We start from the raw sequence: 21,359 nt of genomic DNA, 5'->3' as shown, positions 1-21,359 counted from the left end.
CGCAGCTGGTTTCTATGCCCACAGGCAGAGATAACTATTTGATCTTTAGACCCAAAGCTTTCCTGATATCCCCATCTCATAGTAGTGTCATGATAGGCCAGGAGGAAGTTAAACAACTGAACTAATTATTAAAAGATGGGCCTCAGATAGTCTCAGCTATGTTAATACCACTGCTTCAGATGAGCTCTGCAGCTGTTATTGAGAGATTTAGGTGGGCTATTCCAAAAAGATGACATGTTTGGAAAAAGTAGAACACTTTTTTTTTATTAAATGGCTTACATGAAAATCAAGTTCACTTTTGATGTTGACAAAGAGTAGATTCTGAATAGTTACGTATATCCTACAGAACATAATTAAGTGCTGCACAGAGACCGAGCCTTCTTCTCTTGTCACAATGAGTGCATATTTCCTCAACTGAGAGCCAAGAGTTGAAACCTTTAAACATTTTGTTGCATGTTCACTCAGTAGCTAACTATACATTTTTATTAACTCTATGCAGATTACAACTTGCAAAATCTCACTAAATTAGAAAATAGCAAAGGAGAGAAAAATGTTTTTAAATGTAAAAATGTCTTGTGAAGTCTAAGGATCCAAACTCAGTCAAGCCTCAGAAATAAACCATAACTTGGACCACAATGCCAATAGAATACTCCCCTCTCTCATCTTTGCTTCTCTACAGGATGGCATTATACTTCTAGCTCATAGAAAACCACTTTTCCTTATTACAAGTTCACATGGATGGTATAAACCATGGCTGACTATACATCTCTGGGGTTTATAGCTCTTCTGATGAAAGAACAAGCTATACATAATACTGACTTCATAACTCTGCAAAGGTGTTCTGATTAGGTAAACAGTTTAGTTGTTCAACCCGAAACCTACAGTGAAGTCAGATTATTTATATACAACAACTTGGAGAGAATCATTCCCAGCATGGTAGTAGAGCAATTAGGAAAACAACAATAATAGTGATAGTACCAAATGTTACATGACAAATGTTCTGGGTCTCTAAGAGAGAAGATATGAATATAATTCCTATTCTAATAACAAAGTCATCAAATGAGTCATACAGAGCAGAGTTTCAGACACTAAAGCAGTGGTAGAAGCTCTGTTATGTGATTCGATGTTTTCTTTAGAAATGACTGATTTTATTTCATTCTTCAAAATCAAAGTTAAAAAATAATATGAAAATCCTAAGGAGATCTGTACTTTACTGTTCATTTGTTTATTCCAGTGTTGGTACTTGCTAAGTGCCACAAGAGAACTAATTATTATTTCAAAGAAAAGAAGGTAGCCTGCTTTTAACTAGGGAGGGAGTGTGTAGTGATCAGGAAAGGCCTTTGCAAGAAAATGACATTCAAGCTAAGATCTGAGGATGAGAAAGAATTAATTGGATGGAGAGTAAAAAGTGATGTGAGCAGTCGGCACACTCAATGGAAAATTCAACAAACTAGAACAAGCCATAGTAGAGCTTTAACATCAAATCCAAGTGAAAAAAAAAAACAATCAACAAGAGAGCATATTGAAGTACATAACTGATGTAGGAAATATGATATATTACCCTGTGCCAAATGGTTGTTTAATTTTTAAATACGTTAAATTACCACAAATATTTAATTAGACACAGGTGGCAATATAGCATCATTTGGGGTTCTCAGTTCCAAAATATTATGTGTGTGTTTTTTGTCTGCAGTCTATATGTACATATACATATTCATGGAGTGCTAGTGAGTGTAGATTTAACAGCCTGAAAGAAAGCTTTCCAAGAATAAAAACATTCTGATATTGATAAACAACTGCCTGGTTCACAGTTTCCAGTCCTATGTGCAGACCAGCTGTGCTGTTAGTTATAACTTCTGGCATGTGTATAAATCTTAGCTTTATTCCATCCCCAGAGATTCACTACTTGTCCAGACAAGTTCAAAAATACATGTTTTAAATTCTGGGAAGATAGCAATGGTGGCAGGGTTTTTGAATCTCCCTGAATCCCCCATAAAAAAGAGAGAGAGAAAGAGAGAGAGAGAGAGAGAGAGAGAGAGAGAGAAAGCAACTAGAATAGAAAAACAAAACCTACAGTCAGTACCAACAAGGAAAAGAGGTGAAAATGTATTAGTGACCCCACAACTCCAAATACGAGCATGTGTGACCTCTAAAAGACCTGTGTGGTGTCCACGGCTCTGCAGGAGGAAGCCACAGTGAGCAAGGGAGGAACAAGAGGAGCTCCAGCAGTCAGTAGGTACTCAGGGAAAGGACAGTCAAGGTGAAAGGCTCAGCTGAAACTTCAGCTGGAAAGTCAATACAAGGAGAGGACACTTATGGTCTAATCCTGGCATTTTTCAAGTATGTGATACAGTACCATTAGCTATAGTTGACTTGCAGCAATCATCTCACGATGTATGCTGATATCAAATCATCATCACCTCTATACCTTAAATATATTCAACTTTTTATTTGTTAACTCTACCTCAGTAAAACTGGGAAAATTTTAATTTAAAAAATAAGAGTAAATGCCAGGAGTCCATTGCCATATTTAAAGGGGCCGGAGCATCAGGATAGCATGAGCTTTCTAAACTGCCAACCTAGATTAAATCCCCACGTTAAAGGGAGTCTGCTTAAAGTAGAATTCAAATTGAGCAAGACCTCAAAAGAACATGTGAGGAAAAGGGAAGGTTCAAAAGAAGCATGAGAGGAAAATAGTCTCAGATCTCAGAAAGAAAGAGGTCGGGGCTCTGAACACCTCACAAAAGCACAGCTGATCAAGAACCATATCTTTCCTGCTCACACTTTTGGCTCCAATGCTCAGCAAAATTCCCAGCAGATATTGAAATCAATATAAAAACTAAAATGCTTGAAAAATAATGACAACTACAATGCCCTTTTTTCATCTTTAAAGTACGTTAGGTCCCTTAATTTCTGCCCATAAAAGAAATTATATATTCAAATGCCTGAAAACATTTTTGACATATATTTTTTAAAAGGTAGAAAATATGATGATAAATATAATTGTGTATAGTCAAAAAGCACCACAGATTCATTATTTCCTTTGTATTCGCAACTGAAGCCATGCATGTGAGAAGTTTCAACTAAGTTAGTCATCAGTTGAACATAATAGAATTATAATTCTAACAATATATACAAGGATACAGTCTACAGAAAAAGTGCATTAACTATGCCTGTGTTACTCTAAAGGATATTCCAAACTGAGTATTCAAAACAATTACTTGGTATAACAATTCTTACTGGAAAGGGCTCATTTAACCCATTCTAAAAGCAGCCTATGGCACAGAAAAGCCCAGCATCCTCTAGATCCTTAGGCAGGCTTCAAGAATCTCTTATAAACGAATTTAATAAGTCCAAAGTTTCAGACACCTCTGATACACAATTATTTTATCCTGCAGTTATTACTTAAAGTAGAGGTGGTTGAATTGGGAGCAGATAATTTAATTTCTTGAGTTGCTGTGGTTTTATTGGACTAAAAGTAGCAGTGATTGTACTAAATAGATTTCTTAAAAAGCTCTTTTCTGAGCACCCTTCTCATAGTGGCCATGCTATTACTTTCATACAATTTTAGTGAAACGCTTGGATCGTAATAGCCTTTGGACACCTGTGCATTGCAGTGCAAGGTGTAATACATTATTATTTGTGACATCCCTCAAATGCCAATTTACCAGACTGCAGATTGCTCTCCGGGCCCAATAAATCTCTCCAAACCCATCTAAAATGGTTAAGCTACTCTCTTCAAACCTTCTCCTCACTAATTTCACAGGGTAAATTCTATCAAGGGATCATTAAATCATGATTTTTTTAAATTGTAAAATTTTCTCCATATTTCATGACACTTGAAGAAATGTATATACCCGTTTATCCTGTTGCAACAGTAGTTATATTCTCAATAATTTATATTTGTTGATATAATTTGTATAGCTTTTTATTTAGGTAGCACTTTACACATTTCACACATGCAGGTGTGTTTTTGTATTTTCAATTTTTCTCAAAACATCTATGAAGTTAAGAGAACAAATACCACCCATATTTTGCAAAAGGAACTTGTAGCTGGAATTATTTATAATTTTCCCAGTTACACTGACTGTAAAGAGTAGACTCTAAATTTGAATCCACTCCTTATGACTCCAAGATCAGTATTTTTTTCACCATTCCCTAATTCCTCAAGGAAAATGAAATTATCCACATTTATGATTAAACTGGTGTACACATTTTAATTTAGTTGTGAGGTCATTTGACCCTGTGGAAAGTATTACAAGGAAAACTAATTAAAAGGCTACCGAAATAAACCAGGAGAAAAATAATGTTGAACTGAGTGAGAGTAAATAGTGACAGAGGTGTCTCTAGAATGCTTTCAAAACAGAACAGGATGTGCTGATATGAGGAACGAAGAAAACAGAAGATGATGTCATAATGTTGTAAGAATGCAGTTGCCATTTCTTTATATAGTAGGGCTATAGAAGGAGTGTTCAGATTCAAGAGCTTAGGTTGGAGCTTACTAAATTTGAAATGTCTGTTAGACATTTATGTGAGAATACTGAATTGGTGAATTGGTATCAGAAAGCTTGAACAATGAGAGGTGGGGATGAAGATTTACATTAAGATTCATATACATATAGACATTGTTTAAAACAATGAAATTGGACGAAAATTATAAAAATAACATAGTTTATTAAAATCCGGATGAAGAAAGTATTTTAAATAAGTAGGAGTGATCATCTGTATTTAAGATTATTCATATGCTAAGTAAAATGAAAACCAAGAATTGGTCCCTGTCCTTTGCAAGAGAGAAAAGATATCTTTCATGTGTTAGGTAAGAGCTATTTTGTTGGAGTGCTAAATACCAAAAACTGGGCTGATTTCCTGAGAAAATGAGAAGGATAATCAGAGACTACAGACTTCTTTAAAGATGTCTGGCTGTAAAGAGGGAAAACATGGGGTATAAACTGGAGGAAAACAAGGGGTCAGAGGATTTTTTTTCTTTTATAAGCCAAGAAAAATGACAGCATGACTGTATGCCAATAGATAATCCAGTGGAGCTAGAAAAAAATGATGCTATAAGCAGAAAAGATAAAATTGCTAAAGTTTTTGTATCAGCAAAAGAGTATAGAATGCCAGATAAAGTAAAAGGTTCGGTTTGAGATAAGAATATTACTGTTTATCAACAACAGTAGGTGGGGAGACAGAATGTGGATCAGATGTATAAAGATTGGTACATGTACTAATAAGAGCATATGTAAATGCCTATTGCTTCTGTTTTCTCAGTGAAATGGAAAACAGAATGTTATATATGAGTGAGGATTCCAAAACCATATAACTTCAATTACAAAAGCTTTGCAGTGTATTTCTTTCCCCAATGTTTTTATCTTTTCCACAAAATTTCTATTTTCTAGCCACTTACACTTCTTGGTTGTTTTCATATATTAGTTTATAGATGACCTGCATTCTCAGTTATTCATGGAATAGAATGTTAATTACTTATAGAAAAGAAGTTAACGCAATTTTCAGGATTAGTATCCTTGTTACTTTGAGCAAGTCATTTAACCTGCAAATTTGCATCTATGCAGCTAGAAATGAAGATGGATAAACTCAGTAAACTCTATTTTTTTAATCAAAGGGAATATATACTAATATTTATTATATTACTGATTAGCCACTCACTTGAATCTCAGAAAATATACTTGACCCAACATCATTCTGCATATAGTGACAAAAAAATTTACCTAGTTCTGAATAAATCACAGTGCGCTTTATAGCAGATAATGCTTAGTTACTAGTGCAGTAAAACAAATCTCTCCAAAACTGAATAGCTTAAAATTAGCACCATTTATAAATGGTGCTCATTCTATGAAGCTATTATCACTCTGATGCCAAAACTAGAAAAATATGCATCAAGAAAAAAAAACTACAGACCAATATCTCTGATGAATTGATGCAAAATTTTTAATAAAAGATTGGCAAATAGCATAAAAAAAATATTAAAAAGATAGTGCATTGTGATCAAATGGGTTTCATCCCAAGGATACAAGGTTGGTTCAACATACAGAAATCAATAAATATAATTCATCACATCAGTAGACTTAAAGAAAAGAATTGTGATTATCTCAATAGATGCAGAAAAAGCATTGAGAAAATACAGCATCCATTCATGTTCAAAACACTAGAAAAACTAGTGATAGTAGGAACATACCTCAATATTGAAAAAACAATATATGCTGAACCCAAAGCCAATATCATTCTAAATGTAGAAAAACTGAAAGCATTCTCTCTAAAAAGTGGAACAATACAGGGATGTCTTATTTTACCACTTCTATTTAACATAGACCTTGAAACCCTAGACAGAGCAATTAGGCAAAAGAAAGAAAAGGATATGAATAGGAAAAGAAGAGCTCAAACTATTCCTATTTGCTTATGAGATAATCCAATATTTAGAAACCCCTAAAAACTCTACCAGAAAATTTCTAGAACTCATTTTAAAAATTCAGCAAAGTAGCAGGTTATAAAATCAACAAAGTAGCAAAGTAGCAGGATATAAATCAACTATGTTTTGATACACTAATGATGAATCAGTTGAAAGAGATATTAGGAAAGCTATCCCATTCACAAGAGTCTAAAATATAAAAATAGGAATCAATATAACAAAAGTAGTGAAAGACCTCTACAATGAAAACTAAAGAACACTGAAGAAAGAAATTGAATACCTTAGAAGATGGAAAGATCTCCCATGTTTTTGGATAGGCAGAATTAATATTGTCAAGATGGCCATACTACCAAAAGTGCTACACAAATTTAATGCACTTTCTATTAAAATTCTAATGACATTCTTCATTGAATAGAAAAAGCAATCATTAAATTTGTTTGGAAAAATAAGAGGCAAAGAATATCCAAAGCAATTCTTTGTGAGAAAAGTGAAGCAGGAGGCATAACATCAGACATTAAATTATACTACAGAGCTATAGTAACAAAACCAGGTTGGCATTGGCATAAGAATGGAACCCCCATTTGAAGAAGGGAAGAAACTTTGAAGATTTATTTAATGTTACCATGAATCCCAGAGCCGAAGTTTGAAAGTAGATGATCCTTTAGCAACCTTAGCTTTGATTTACTTAATTCCTATAAACTCATCTTCTATGTGTCTGCCACCATAAATACATTAATAAATTTATTTTCACAAAAAAGTTTTGTTCTTTGCCACATTTGGACTTTCAAATAATGTCAGGTTTTAATGGTGAGAAATAAATTGTAAAAAAAAAACAATTTATAATGCTTATATTTAGATTTTGGGAACTCACAGACTATTTCTGTTTTCATTTCTAGAAAAGAAATAATTAGTTCTTACCACCTTCATGTAAAAGTTGAGTATGAAACTTATCCTAAATTTGTCTCAAATTTCTGGAGAAAAATTATATAACTGTATTATTCTACCTTTACCTTCTGCATATTAACATGAAATAACTCAACAGAAGGAATCAAATAGCCAATTCAGAAAATTAAACTCAGGCTAACCTTGTAGCATTTAGACTAAAACACAAATTTTAATAATTAATTTTAATAATTTAATTTTATATATGAATGCATTTGAGTCTGGATGATTTTATTTTATTTTCTAAGTGTTGATGCAGATAGAATCAAATTCCAGAGACAAAAACCTATAACCAACACATTAGGTCCTACAATTATTCCTCAAAAAAACAAAGGTTAGAAAATTATTTAGTTATTTGATGGTCATTAATAAGTGGCCTTTACCTATATTGTGCAAAGAACAGATAGGAAGAAATGTTTGAAAAATTAGCTGAATTATTAATAGGGTATCAATTACAGATGACTTCCTTTCTCCCTTCCTTCCTTCCTTTTTAAAATTCCACTATATTTACTGAGTTGGGCAAAGGAAGGCTTATGGAAATTATTTTTTTTATAAGAGGCAGACAAGTAGACATTTTCATGTCCAGAAAACCACTAGTGGAAGTAGCTAGAACTGGAAGACCAACTTCTTTGATCTTATTGATTGTAAAGAGGTGGTATAGAAAGGTAAAGGTCAATTAACAGAGCAGTCAGGAAAGAAATGATTAAACAGGCAAGTAAGAGAAAGCATCTGGGAAAGCCAGTTGAATTGAGCTATGTCTTATATGCAAACTTTCAAAAGTGTGTAAAATGGGGAAGACACTTGGAGAGCTAGATGGGCAGACTGAGATAGCAAGGTGCAGGGGTGAGGTTTCATTGCTGAATGGTTGATGTTAGCTGTTCTTATGGGTCTGCCTGACTCTGCTCCAGGTGTTCAAATGATCAACACGGCCAGAAGGAGACTGAGGGACGAGGAGGAAACACTGCATGGCCCATGGTACTGAAATCACCCGAGACAGGTTGTGGAGATTGAAGGAAGTAGAGAACATGTACTATACAACAATAATTTGAAAGCTATTTTTATAAATTCCAAGAATAAAATAGCCTAACAGCCATTGCTACCTGTAGGAATTGCCACAGTCAGATCTCAGAAGTTACTTCCCAGAAAGAACTGGCCCAGCACAACCAGGACTTTTACCAAATCATCACTTTTACTCTTGTAAAACATTTCTGTGTGTTGCAAATGGGTGAAACAACAAAACCTCCACAATTATTTTTTGCAGTATCGCCCCTTTAACAAGTTAATATTCTAAGAACTAATTTTTATTTCTCAGAGGCAGCAGATAACACTGAGGCAAAAGTCAGAATGAGCCAAAAAACAAAGGAGTTCACATAAAAAAAAGAAAAGATTGCACACTTAAGTCTCAGAAAAATCTCAAATCGTCCTCTATAGAAAACACATTTATAGCACATATTTACATTGTCATGTAATTTCTATGAAAGCTAAATTAACAAGTTTGTTTTTATTTCCCAAGTCTAAAGTCTTCCTTAGGGGAGCAATACCCACTAAATAATCAGTCAAATCTTCACTTTCTGAGTCACAATTTTCTCAGCTTTCCACTTTTCTCTATCTGAAACATTTTTTCTTTAAATGTGTTAATATCACAAATCAAAGTGTCATTCAAGTGTGATTCCCTTGAGGCTTAGCAACATTGTGTATTGATTGAATTAATCCAACTTGCAGAGTTTTAGAAATACCATTTCAGCTTACATTACATCCTGTCAGATGTTGACTTGGATGCTACAATGAACTCTGTTGATGTCCAGCTCCCTTTCACCTTGGTCCGCCTGGCTTTACCTGGGGTAGGCATTTTTTGGTACTTTAGATATATTCCACTTCAAATGCCTTCACTGCTATTTACCTTATGCCTGAAAGCTTTAAAATAAATTCCTTTTAGAATCACTATTGGAATAGCTTATGCCATTTGTTAGGAAAAAGGAAGTGATTAGTATGTTCTTGTGTCCATTCAGACTAATCATAAGCAAAACCAAACTTGTCTCTTGCACCTTCCAAATCTCCCTTTCAGTAATGCTCTTTTTCACTCCTGAGCATTCATCCCACTTCCAAGACACCAGCCATTTTACAGGGCTCAACCCTTAGGTCACAAAGGATTTTAAATATTAATTGGTTAAAACAATTGTCTCAAAACCTTAACATGACATATCTAGCCAGTGGAAAAAAATCATATATCCTCCATATACATGCTTTTTATACTAATGATATATGAATACCATTAAATACATATATTATATATGTGTGTGTGTGTGTATGTGTGTGTGTGTATATATATATATATATATATATATATATATACTTTAAAAATAACAAATTTATAGGAATGAGATAAATATTAATATAAATTCTGACTTTTTAATTATACCTTCTAATAAATTATTTTAAAAATTACCCAAGGTGAACATATCCCAATCTAGAGGGCATTGCTTAAGGGATATGGTACATACCATACTTAAACTCCTAAAACAAATTTTAAAGCCAAAAACAATGGAATTAAATAATTAAAAGTTAAAAGCCAAAAGCAATTGAAGTTGCAACTTGTTAGAAACCATGGTAGGGCAAGATGGAGCACAACTTCCTTATTACCCAATAGAGTAGAGTTCAGGTTTCATATTTGGCCTTAGTGCCACTCAAGGAGTTACTCCTCATTACTGCTAGGTAGGAGTTCCAGTTCTCCACAAAAGTTCACTGAAACTACTCTGGTTGGAAAAGTTAGGAAGGACTTGTTTTTGTTCCCCACATGGCTTCCCTTGACACCACAGGGGCAAAGTGTGGCCCTGTCATTTATGGTGTGGTGCTGGTAAAACTCCTAACTCTCCACTGATCCCTCTCTTACACCATCACAGTGAGAGAAGGTGGGGTGCCTCATTCTTTTTTTTTTTTTTAAAGAGAGAGAGAGAGAGAGAGAAATTTTTTTAATATTTATTTTTTTAGTTTTCGGCAGACACAACATCTTTGTTTGTATGTGGTGCTGAGAATCGAACCCGGGCCGCACGCATGCCAGGCAAGCGCGCTACCGCTTGAGCCACATCCCCAGCCCGGTGCCTCATTCTTAATAGATAGGAATATAAATCTGTTGCACTACTCAGCATTCTGACCCAACCTGGGAGAAATCAAAAGTACCTGATTACATCCAGGCAGGAATTGAAACTCAAGTTATTATTCAGCCTTTACTGTCATGAGTGCGGATAGGGCCACAGCTTCTTCTGTTATATTAGAATATAGTAGAGCATTTATTGCATAAATTTTTCTATCTTGCTGGTCTGCCCTTTCCCAGTTCTTCTAGATGGAAGCACAGGTTTTTGTTTGGTCTATTTTGTCTGGACTATTGGCATTTACCAGTTACCTGCATCTTCAATTTCCAATCTGAAATCTATGAGCCAATGAAAAGCCCAGGGACTTGCTACCATGTTGGGTCTTGAGTTCCAAAGTTGAAAGTGATATACTTTCTCACCACTCTTCAGAGTCTTCTTACATTGTTCTATATACATATTGGTCAGGGTTTTTACTTGTACGCGGAGGGATAAAAATCCCTCTATTCCATGTTTCCAGAAGTAGAAGTAGGATTTGGTTTGAGATATTTAGCCTCCTTGAATCTCAATTTCCTTATTGATGCAATCACAATAACAACAGTTACCTTGCAGACTGTTGAAATAATTATAGATAACTCCAAAACTTGGCCTTTCATGTTATGTACTCTCTAAATACAGTTGTCCAAAAGATTCTGGTTGTGTGAATGACTCAGTATACTATGTCTCATCTGCAGCAAAGCACAATCTAGTTACAAAAGGAAGAAGGGAGACAGGTAGAGAAGGAGAAGGCAAAAGCTATTAAATGATTATTTTTTATCATTACACAGTAAGCACATCAATCAGTGTGTTGAACTTTGACACAAATAATAATATTGCAATTAACTAAAGTTATGACTAGATATATGTACCTCAGTCTGTAAAAGGGGCATTGGTAACATGGGATAACGCTGACAATCAAGTATTTGTCTTCCATGAAGACAACATAAGAAATGTTAAAATATGGGCACTACTACATTTTAGATACAAGAAAATTGTTATGGTTATATTTATTATTAGCAATAGTTGTAATATTGTAAAATATTTGTAAAACATTTGAGTTACACTTTCTTTTTATAACTTTAGGGTCATTTACATTCTAGGACACCTTAGTGTGGCTTCTAAAAATAATAAAACATCAGTTAAATATTTTATGCAATTTCAAGAAAATGTTAAAAATAGAATTGTATCATAATGAAAAAGAAGAAGAAAATGAAAACTTTCCTTTCTCTCCTCCCTCTTTAACATTCCTCAGCTTCCTCTAGGTTCTCATATTCTCTCCCTATCATAGTCTCTTTAATATTGTTGTAAAAACAATTATCTTGGTACTTTATGAAGAAAAAGAGGTTTATTTGGCTCTAGGTTCTGGTGGCTAGAAAGACCAAAGAAGAAGACACAAGAGTCCTGATGAGGGGCATCCTTGCTGTATCAGAAGGCAGAGAAGTAGAAAGCGAACTGGCAGATTGGGGCCCAAGGCATGGGAGTGGCCTTGCTTTATATAGACCAACTCATGAAAACCCAGTCACAGGAGACCTGAATGACTCCCACAAGACAACTTGAACCCATTAATGAAGGTGGAGTCCCTATAACCTAATTACTTTATCCTAGGCTCCACTTCTGAAAGGTTCCACCTCCTCAAGTTGCCTCACTGGAGACCCAGCTTCTAGCAAATGAACCTTTGGTGGACAAATATATCTAAACCATAGAACTCTCCATGCCTTTTCTTCCAAAAAATAAAACTTTCAATTGTATTCATCTATGGTTCTTCACTTCCATAAGGTAAAGGAGAGGCAGTTAATTCTCCTCTGTTCTTAACATTTCTTTTTACAGCATTCTGTACATGTAACCCATAGTTTCTCAATGCCATATTTATAAGTTATATAAAAATGTCATTCTCCAAACAAGGCAAAAAACACATTTCATTTGAGCAGGTTTTTAAAGAGGGAATGGTAGTTATTGAAGTAGTATAAATACAATGAGCATAAACTTTGGAACAAGACAAGCTGAGTTCAGATTCTGGCTTTATAACATGTTAAGTTTTGTACATTTTGTAATTTATTTCAGGAATGTCGGCCTCAGCAACCTCTTCTATAAAATGAAGAGAAAATAACATGAAGTTGTTGAAAGAATAAATAAAAGTAGTACATTTGACTTGGAGTGACTAAATTAAATAAATCTATATCAGTGATATTAGAGAGTCACAGCTTATACATAATATAACAGTCATCAATGATGATAATAACAATATCAGCAGATGCTGATAATATATTGAAAGTATAACTGCTTAGACAAAAATTAATCTTCCAACTTGTTGGGGCTTCTCCCACATCCTCACTCACACACTGTACTGAAAGCATTACCTTATATAGAATAGTCACTAACAAAATGAGGGCATCACCGGACAAGTGACCAAGAAGTCAGCCATGAGAAATGGGACATGTGAGCTTGCCCTGTTGCTTCCTCTGCTCTGCACACTGGAAACAGTAAACACTATTATCATACATAGTACTGGTGATGAAGGTTACCAGATAAGGCTTAAGGGCATTTCTGTTCAGCAAAAAGCAAAATTGTATTTTCTTATCAATTTGATTGTGTGAGATAGTCATAATTTAATTTCATTCCATTTATTTATTAATTGTTTGTAGAGTCAGAAAAAAAAAACACTTTCTTCACAAAAAGCCATTCTCAAGTAGGCAGACAGAGAGATTCCTTGCAGTTGTTCTCAGCAGTGCTCAGATTGCTCAAGTGAGTTACTGGAAACAATGAATACTGAGAATAAGAGAGAAATGATTGGAGAGAATAGAAGTTGATAGCTTTGAAGTAAAAACCTTCCAGTGGGACAAGCCTGTGTGGAACTGCATGTCTTTGCATATTTCCCCAAGGACAGGAGTAAAGAATGATTTTGTCTGTGAGATGCATTTTAAAACTGTAAAATAAAAGGATCATGTATCAAATTAAATTGTGTTGGCTCAGAGACATCTTATATCTTTACATGATATTGTATTCCCTGTAATTTTTTCATATGTATTCATTTACTTTATTTCTCCTATAATATTCATCTGTTTAATAGAAGATAGATAAAAGAATATATGGATGTATGGATGGATGAATACTTAGATAGAGCATAGATAGATATTTAGATGATACAAGTTTTCACATTTTCTGTTGGTACCAATACAATAGCACATAATTCCAAATTTCTGATCACTTAAAACACTTAATAAGTCCTGAAAACAACTGTAAATATTTTCTTCATAGTTTCTGAAATGTTTTATAATGCATATATGTTGCATTATTCTAGAACCATTCATTCATAATATCTATTGCCTAAGCATCCAGTATTTCCATAACTTCATTTATAATTGTCAAAACACAAATGGAACCTATGCCAAGGGAAAGTCAGTGCCTCTGTTCCCAGCACATGGCATCAAGACAGAACAACTTAAGCCTAAAACACTGAAATAGCACCATTACAGATGGCATTGTGCAGTGAGCTCTATTTATGCATAGGTATAAAAGGGAGCAACATGTTGTCAGAAAGATGAATGTGGGGTCTAAGGTAGAGAATAGTAAATAAGGAAGAAAGTGATACTTAAATAATTTTAAGCTTTGGCTTACAAAGAATATGCACTGTTTGTATTTGAGATTCCTTTTGATTTAGACCTTTGTTGTGTCCTGAAAGGTAAGCTCAAATGTTAAAAACCTGATTTAGACCTTTGTTGTGTCCTGAAAAGGTAAGCTCAAATGTTAAAAACCTACTATTATCTCTCATAGCTGACTGATAGAAGAATCACATCAAGCTCCAAAATGAGTCTCACTATTTGAGGCAGGGGTGTCTTTTCAGCTCTAGTGTCAATGCTGCTTTCCTGCTCTGAATTATCACAGCAAGCTCTAGGTTTAAAAGCATTACAAAAAGCCAGTCATGAGTCTAAAATAGATATGAACTTTTGCAATTGCAGAAATTTTTTCGTTAGTTAATATGTACTTTTGAAACAGGAATATAATATCTAGTCTTTTGTCTCTGTAGAGCATATTCCATTTGGAGAAATTGTCCCTTTGGAATAGGATCCGTGATAGTAAATACTTGGGACTGTTGCAATAAGCTGAAGTAAAGTTGCCTAAGATTTATGGACTCTCTGTATCGACTAAGAAAAAGTACTCTAACCAATTTCTTGTTATGCAACAACTATATAACTCCTGCTTAGTGATTTGAATGAAAATGCCACTCTGAGATCCCAGGATACTTTAAGAATAAGGGGCTCTTTGCCTAGGATCAACTCCACACTTAACAATGTACCCTCTAAGGAGAGAATGCAGTCCATGCCAACTGCTTCTGAACAGATGCTAGCCAAGTCCATTGTTTCCAATGTAATACTTGCCCCCCTGAGTACCACCTACTCTTTTGCATTACTTGATAGCAGTGGAATCCAGGAAGATTCAAAGCTCTTCTCTCATTCTGACTTATTTTGCTATGTGATTAATAAGAGCAAACTCATATGAAATACGTATATTTATGGCAGGCAATGTTCTAAAAATTTTATACATGTAAACTCACTTATCCTTACTTAAGCATTCAGACAAAAATTTTTACTATTTTCATATTACAGATGAAGAGCCTAAGGTGTAAAGGGCTGAATATATTGCTAAATTCACTCAGCCTAGGAGAGGTGGAGCCAACATTTAAACTTAGGCAGTTGGTGTTCAGCATTCATGCTTCTAACCACTACTCTCTGCTGTTCAGCACCAGGGTGGCCAGAGAAAATGCAGAAAATCCAGTTAACTTTTGAGTATTACACAAAAAAACAATATTTGGCTGTTTGGCTAGTTTTAATATAATTATGTCCCAAATATTGCAGGGTACTTACGTATTCTAAAATTACTGCTTTTTGTCTGAAATTCAAATGCAATTGTGTGTCCTGTATTTTAATTTGCTGAATCTGTCAATCCTACAGGAACATCTTAGCTTGATTTTGCCAAACAATATCACCATCCTTGTGTTATCTCTGCAGCCTTCAGCAGTGGCTTGAGTATTATCAAGGCTTTCTTCTAACCCAGCACCCTGAACTGCAACAGCTGCCTGCTGATGACAACAACATGCTAGAGGAAGTTCTCAGTGTTAGTAACCAGTGGTTGGCGAACTTTTCTTGAAAAAGACCAAACAGCAAATGTTTTATTTTTGTGGTTCATAGTCCCTGTTACAACTAATAATTCAGCTCTGCCAGTATACCAGAAAAGTCACAAATAATATATAAACAAACAAACCTTGCTTTATTCCAATAAAACTTCATATATAAAAACAGGCAGCAGGTCAGATTTGGCCCATGAGTATTGATTTATTGATCCCTGCCAGACAGTATTTCTGGCAAGTTCTCTAATGTGAGTCCTCCATCTGAAAAAAATATCACCCCAACCAAAAGACATCACAGGAACATTAGCTCTCTCTGTAGTCATCTGCTGTTTAGTGAAAGTCTTCAATGGAAATTTTTTATTCAGTGTCTTTCAAAATAGGGCAAGATTTTATTTCATTTCATTAAAACAACAAGAGAAAAAAATCTAACAAGTTGACAACCCAAATGGAAGACAGGTCCTGGATCTTGGAGAAAGTTTTATATATTCTCCTGTGATGGAAATGCCCATGATTATTCCCTTTGCCTTTTCCATTGATTATGGTTTAGATGAGAGGTGTCTCCCAAAGGCTCATGTGTGAGACAATGCAAGAAGGTTTAGAGAAATTATTAGGTTAGGAAAGCCTTAAACCAACCAGTGAATGACTTTCTTGATGGGAATAACTGAGTGGTAACTGAAGGCAGGCAGGGTGTGGCTAGAGGAGGTGGAGCATTGGGGACATACTTTTGGAGTATATATTTGGTATCTGGCAAGTGGAATCTCTCTGCTTCTTCATCATCATGTCAGTCACCTCCCTATGCCATACTCTTCCACCATGATGTCCTGCCTCATCTCGAGCCTTAAGGAATGGAGTCTGCTGTCTATTGACTGGGACTTCTGAAACTGTGAGCCCCTAAATAAACTTTTCTTCCCTAAAATTGCTCTTGTCAGGTCTTTTAGTCACAGCAGCGGAAGATTGACTAAAACACCATTTCCTCATATCCCTGAAAAAACTCTGTCTTCTTGTACCTTCTATTTTTTTCCTAACCTCTATTCCTCTCTTCAGTTTACCTCAATGGCTTACAGGTAAAGCTCTTTGATCACTGCTTCATTTCCTCTATTCCCATTGCATTCAACACTACAGTCTTCTATATCCCCCAAATTTCATGGTTCACAAAATATTTACTGACTGCCAGAACCAGAGACTTCCTTCCATCCTCATCCTACCTGATTATTTGGCCATGTTTAAGACTGAATTTGCTTGATTCTCAAATGACAGTCCTTCCTTAGAATCTGAGATCTGGCTCTCCAAATGTTCTCTTCTTACCTCTGTAACTCCCTCTTCTTAGTGTCCATGGTAGATGGTCTGCAGTGGGGACCACCAATATTGTATTCTTGTACATGCATGCAATTCCTCACTTCATGAAATGGAGCCTATATACCCTCCACTAGAGTTTTTGCTGGCCCTGTGATTTTCAGCAGCCAATGAAATAAAGTAGACGTGACACTCTGTCAATTCCAGGCCTAATAATTTCAGAGACCTAGCAGCTTCCACTTTCACCCTCTGAAAACCCTGAACTACCATGGCCTCTGCCTAAGAGATTTTTAGATATGATGTTGTCCTCATTGTATCTTGTATATTGAAGCCCTGATCCTGTCAATTTAAAAAAATAAAAAGTCAGTGATTCTCCAAAGAATAATGATTTTGATCGGCAATAGCAGAGCGTTGCAATGGGAACACACATACCATGGTAAACCATGTGCATATTTGAAAGGTTGAGGCAAGGAGAAGTTTTTAAAAGGCAAAAATAGGGAGGATCACATCAGTTATTTTGAAACAACAGTCTTCGACCACATTTAGTGATATTAGTCTGAAGCTAAACATGCATTAACTTGGTAGATGCCCTTCTAGAAATACTTTCTGTATGGAGGTTGTGTTTTATGTATAAGTGGGTGGTTCTGGCAGTCTTTTGTGATAGTTCACACTAGACATCATGCCTATGAGTCCCTCCTTCATAACCGCTCAGCTTGCTTGCTTTACTTATTATTTGTTTATTTTTTCTGGGGTTGACACAAGTGACTCCATCTTGATTCAGATGCCTTTTGCATTTCTTCCACAAACCCCAGTACCTCAGAATGTGACTGTGTTTGGAGAGAATGGGCCTTTAAAGAGATAATTACATTAGAATGAGGTCCTCAGGGTAGGTCTTAATCCAATCTGACTAGTGTTGGTATAAGAGGAGGAAATATTAACACACAGAGAGACACACAGGACACATATGATGACAAGCAGACAGCCATTTTTGAATCGGGAAGAGAGGACTCAAAATTAACTAACCTGTTGAAACTTTAATCTTAGACTTTCAGCCTCTACAACTGTGAGAAAACAAATTTCTATTGTTTAAGTCACCTCATCTGTGTTATTTTTTTTTATGGCAGCCCAGAAAACTGGCACATATACTATCTCTCTCCAGCTAATTCTAAACAACATAATTACTTAGCAATCTGCCCCTTTCCAATACTCCTGACACCAACAGCACATAGAACACTAGCCTTTTATTTTGATTCTGTTCTCCATTTAAACTCCAGCCACTATTTTTAAAATCCACAAGAATTAACAATTTAAATGCTCAATTGTTCAGTTTTTAGAGGAAATATAGGAAAATGCATTTTACCAACTCAGTATAGGGAAGATTTCCTAAAACAAGTCGCAAATAACACAAGCCATAATGAAAATAATGAATAAAATTGGCTACATCAAAAAAATATTTCCATGCAAAAAATGTGCCACAAATAAAGCAAAAACTAATCATGTACTTGAAGAAAATAAAACAACCTATAATTAATAATGGAACAATATTCACATCCTAAAAATTCCTTCAATTAAGTAATAAGAATTATTATTGATTAGAACTCAGTTGAAAAGTAAAAAATATATATATTGGTGGTGGAAATTAAATGTATAATAAAACAAAGCAAAATTCATCCCACTAAAAATTCAAGAAACGCAAAAATTGAAGTCCCTGTGGTACATCATTTCAACTAATTAAATTAACCAATAAATAAAAATCCAAAGAGACAAGTGCGAGTATTTAGTAATGATGCAGTTTAACAGGGATATAGTACAGGGTTAAAGGGGAAAGAAAATTTCAATAAATACAGCAAATTTTAAACTATGTATGCTCTATGACCCAGCAACTATGCACTTGTCTTAGTAATGGATACATTCAATTATAACTAAATATTAAATTTGCCTAAAAAGTTTTTGTTTGGTTTTGTATATTTAATACTAGTACTTAAGCCATACCTCTGAACAAAATTAGTAAGAATTTTAAGAGACAGGCCCAGGGAAGGAGGGAGGAACTGAAATTTACAGATGGCTGGAGAAACTCACCCCAGAGGAAATTTCACACAGGTACACAAGGAGATAGATGTAAGAATGCTCATTTCAATATGATTATCTTAGCTAACAACTGGAAGCAGATCAAATGTCCTTTGCCAAGAAAATGGATTAATAACCTATGGTATAGTCATGCAAGGGAATATTAGAAAGTCATTAAAATTAACAGGTAGAGTTGAATAATTCATTATAAATAAGCCTATGGGCTTTATTAAAATAAAGTTTTAAATGAAAATTTATTCTTCAAAGTTATACATGAAATCATAATCACTGGTGAAACCAGCATATTAAATAAATATGTCAGTAATTAATTCAGCTCTAATATATAACCCACACAGGAGTATGGACAGACAGAAGAACTACAGTAATGGGACAGAGCATCAGTAAGAGCATCACTTGGATATCATTAATCCATTTAAATAAATACTTAGATAATTCTAATATCTAAGTTAACTATTGAATGCAGATGTGATTGAGACAAGACTGTAACTAATATTATTACAGTATTTGTGACATAAAAATAGTGGGGTAATACTTTAACAAGTCAGATACAAAACGCAGTTAAAAATTAATGTCAGAACTAGACAATGTTTAAGCTAAATTTCACCCTTTCTTCTTGTTTTGGAAGAAAGACAAAGGCTTTCTTTTCCTAGGAATAATCTTTCTGCCTCTCTGGGAAAACTGTGCTGCCATTTCATCAGTGCCGTTCCAATTCATTAGTCGCTCTTTTGATTAAACTGTTGTCCCTGTAAGTCCTGAAGACCAAAAGCCAGAGTGACTGCATATCCCTAAAATATTTGCATTTTGTTAGCACAGAATATTTAAATATAGCCTCTGCCTCTCATTAGTCATAGCCTTAAATGTGTAGATTTTAAATGATAAGCATGCTGAATACCAAAGCCTTAACACAGAATTATCATAAATACACAGATGTCTCTATCACATTTCAATCCCATGTGAGTAGAAGGACGGACTACCAAGAACACTAAAAAAGACATGTAAAAATATCCTTTCCACAGCATTCATCTGAGGCCTAAAGATCCCTGGGCTAGACCCAAGACCTAAATTCAAACCACAATCCATGCAGCCTCATTCCCTGTCCTCAACTGTGCAAGGGGATGATGGACTTTAAGAGTTATTGCTGACATCCTGAGGCATTTCATGATACATGCATTCAAAGCATTATCATAGTAGGTGGAACAGGGATTCTGTATTCATATTCCTGGAGTCATTTCAGTTATCCATGAACAACCTTCTGTACTTAGGTACACACCTTTATCATTCAGTCTAACCAAAGAGCAGGGTAAGGAAGACTCTCTGGATAATAGTGTAAAGAAAAGACTAGCCTCAATGTTTGGGCTGGTAAATGTTAAAGAAAATTAGAAATAGAGTCTGCTATTCTCAGTCCTGGTTAAATGCCATCTGGGTTGAGCTTGAGGAATGGAAACAAGAAATAGCCCTCTCAATTCTCCAAATACCTTGGGAATCTACAGAACACTTTTTCCTGAATTACCTTCAGTTTGACCAGACATGTCCTATCTTCTGGGTACATGCCTACTTTTCCCCAACTCACCCTGCTGAATTAACCAAGCATCTGCCTACAACAGGCTCAATTTAGGGGACATTTAACTCTAAACACTGGATTACAGCAGAATCAACTACAATCTGTGAATGCTTAAGGACAAGGATGATGTCTATTTCCTCTTTATGTCCACAGCATATTGCTTGACATATAATTGATCCTCAAAAAATATTTGCTGGCTGAATGAATAAATCTATCAGCCAATCCACTCAGACCAACAACTACTACTCAACTCACTAATTCACAACTTTACTAACATACCTGGCCGGTCTGATTATTTTTCCTTAATCAAGTTAGACAGGATGAACTGTCTGTTTAGATATAGATTTGGGAGATGCCAGTCAGTCTCCTGTCCATCCAGGCCACGCATATCATTTATTCTTTTTCCCTCAAATTCATATTCTTTACCATTACTACAGAGTTAATGGGAAAATAAAAAAAGTTAGATCATTAAATTTCTTACAGGCATACTAATGTGCCTATTTTCATTCCTGTAAAAAAGTACCTAATTTCTATTTCATTTTTCTCCCATGTTGCTCAAACATGCTATAGATTTTATTGGATTTTGGTTTCCTTGTTACAAAGTGTTCCAGCTGCATGGGTAGAATGAAATTTGCCTAAGGACAGATGGCATTAGAACTCAGGTGCCCCAGTTTTCAATTTAACATTTCTTCCTATTTTATAAAACAATGGAAGTTTTTTACTAATTCTTCTAGAAATAGAGATGCATCAAATTTTATTTATATAAATTGTGCTATACTGAGGGACTTACACATATAGGCT

Source organism: Marmota marmota, unplaced genomic scaffold, assembly GCF_001458135.2.
Source record: "Marmota marmota marmota unplaced genomic scaffold, marMar, whole genome shotgun sequence".
In the NCBI taxonomy this organism is placed as follows: domain Eukaryota; kingdom Metazoa; phylum Chordata; class Mammalia; order Rodentia; family Sciuridae; genus Marmota; species Marmota marmota.
Note: the sequence above shows the minus strand (reverse complement) of the source record.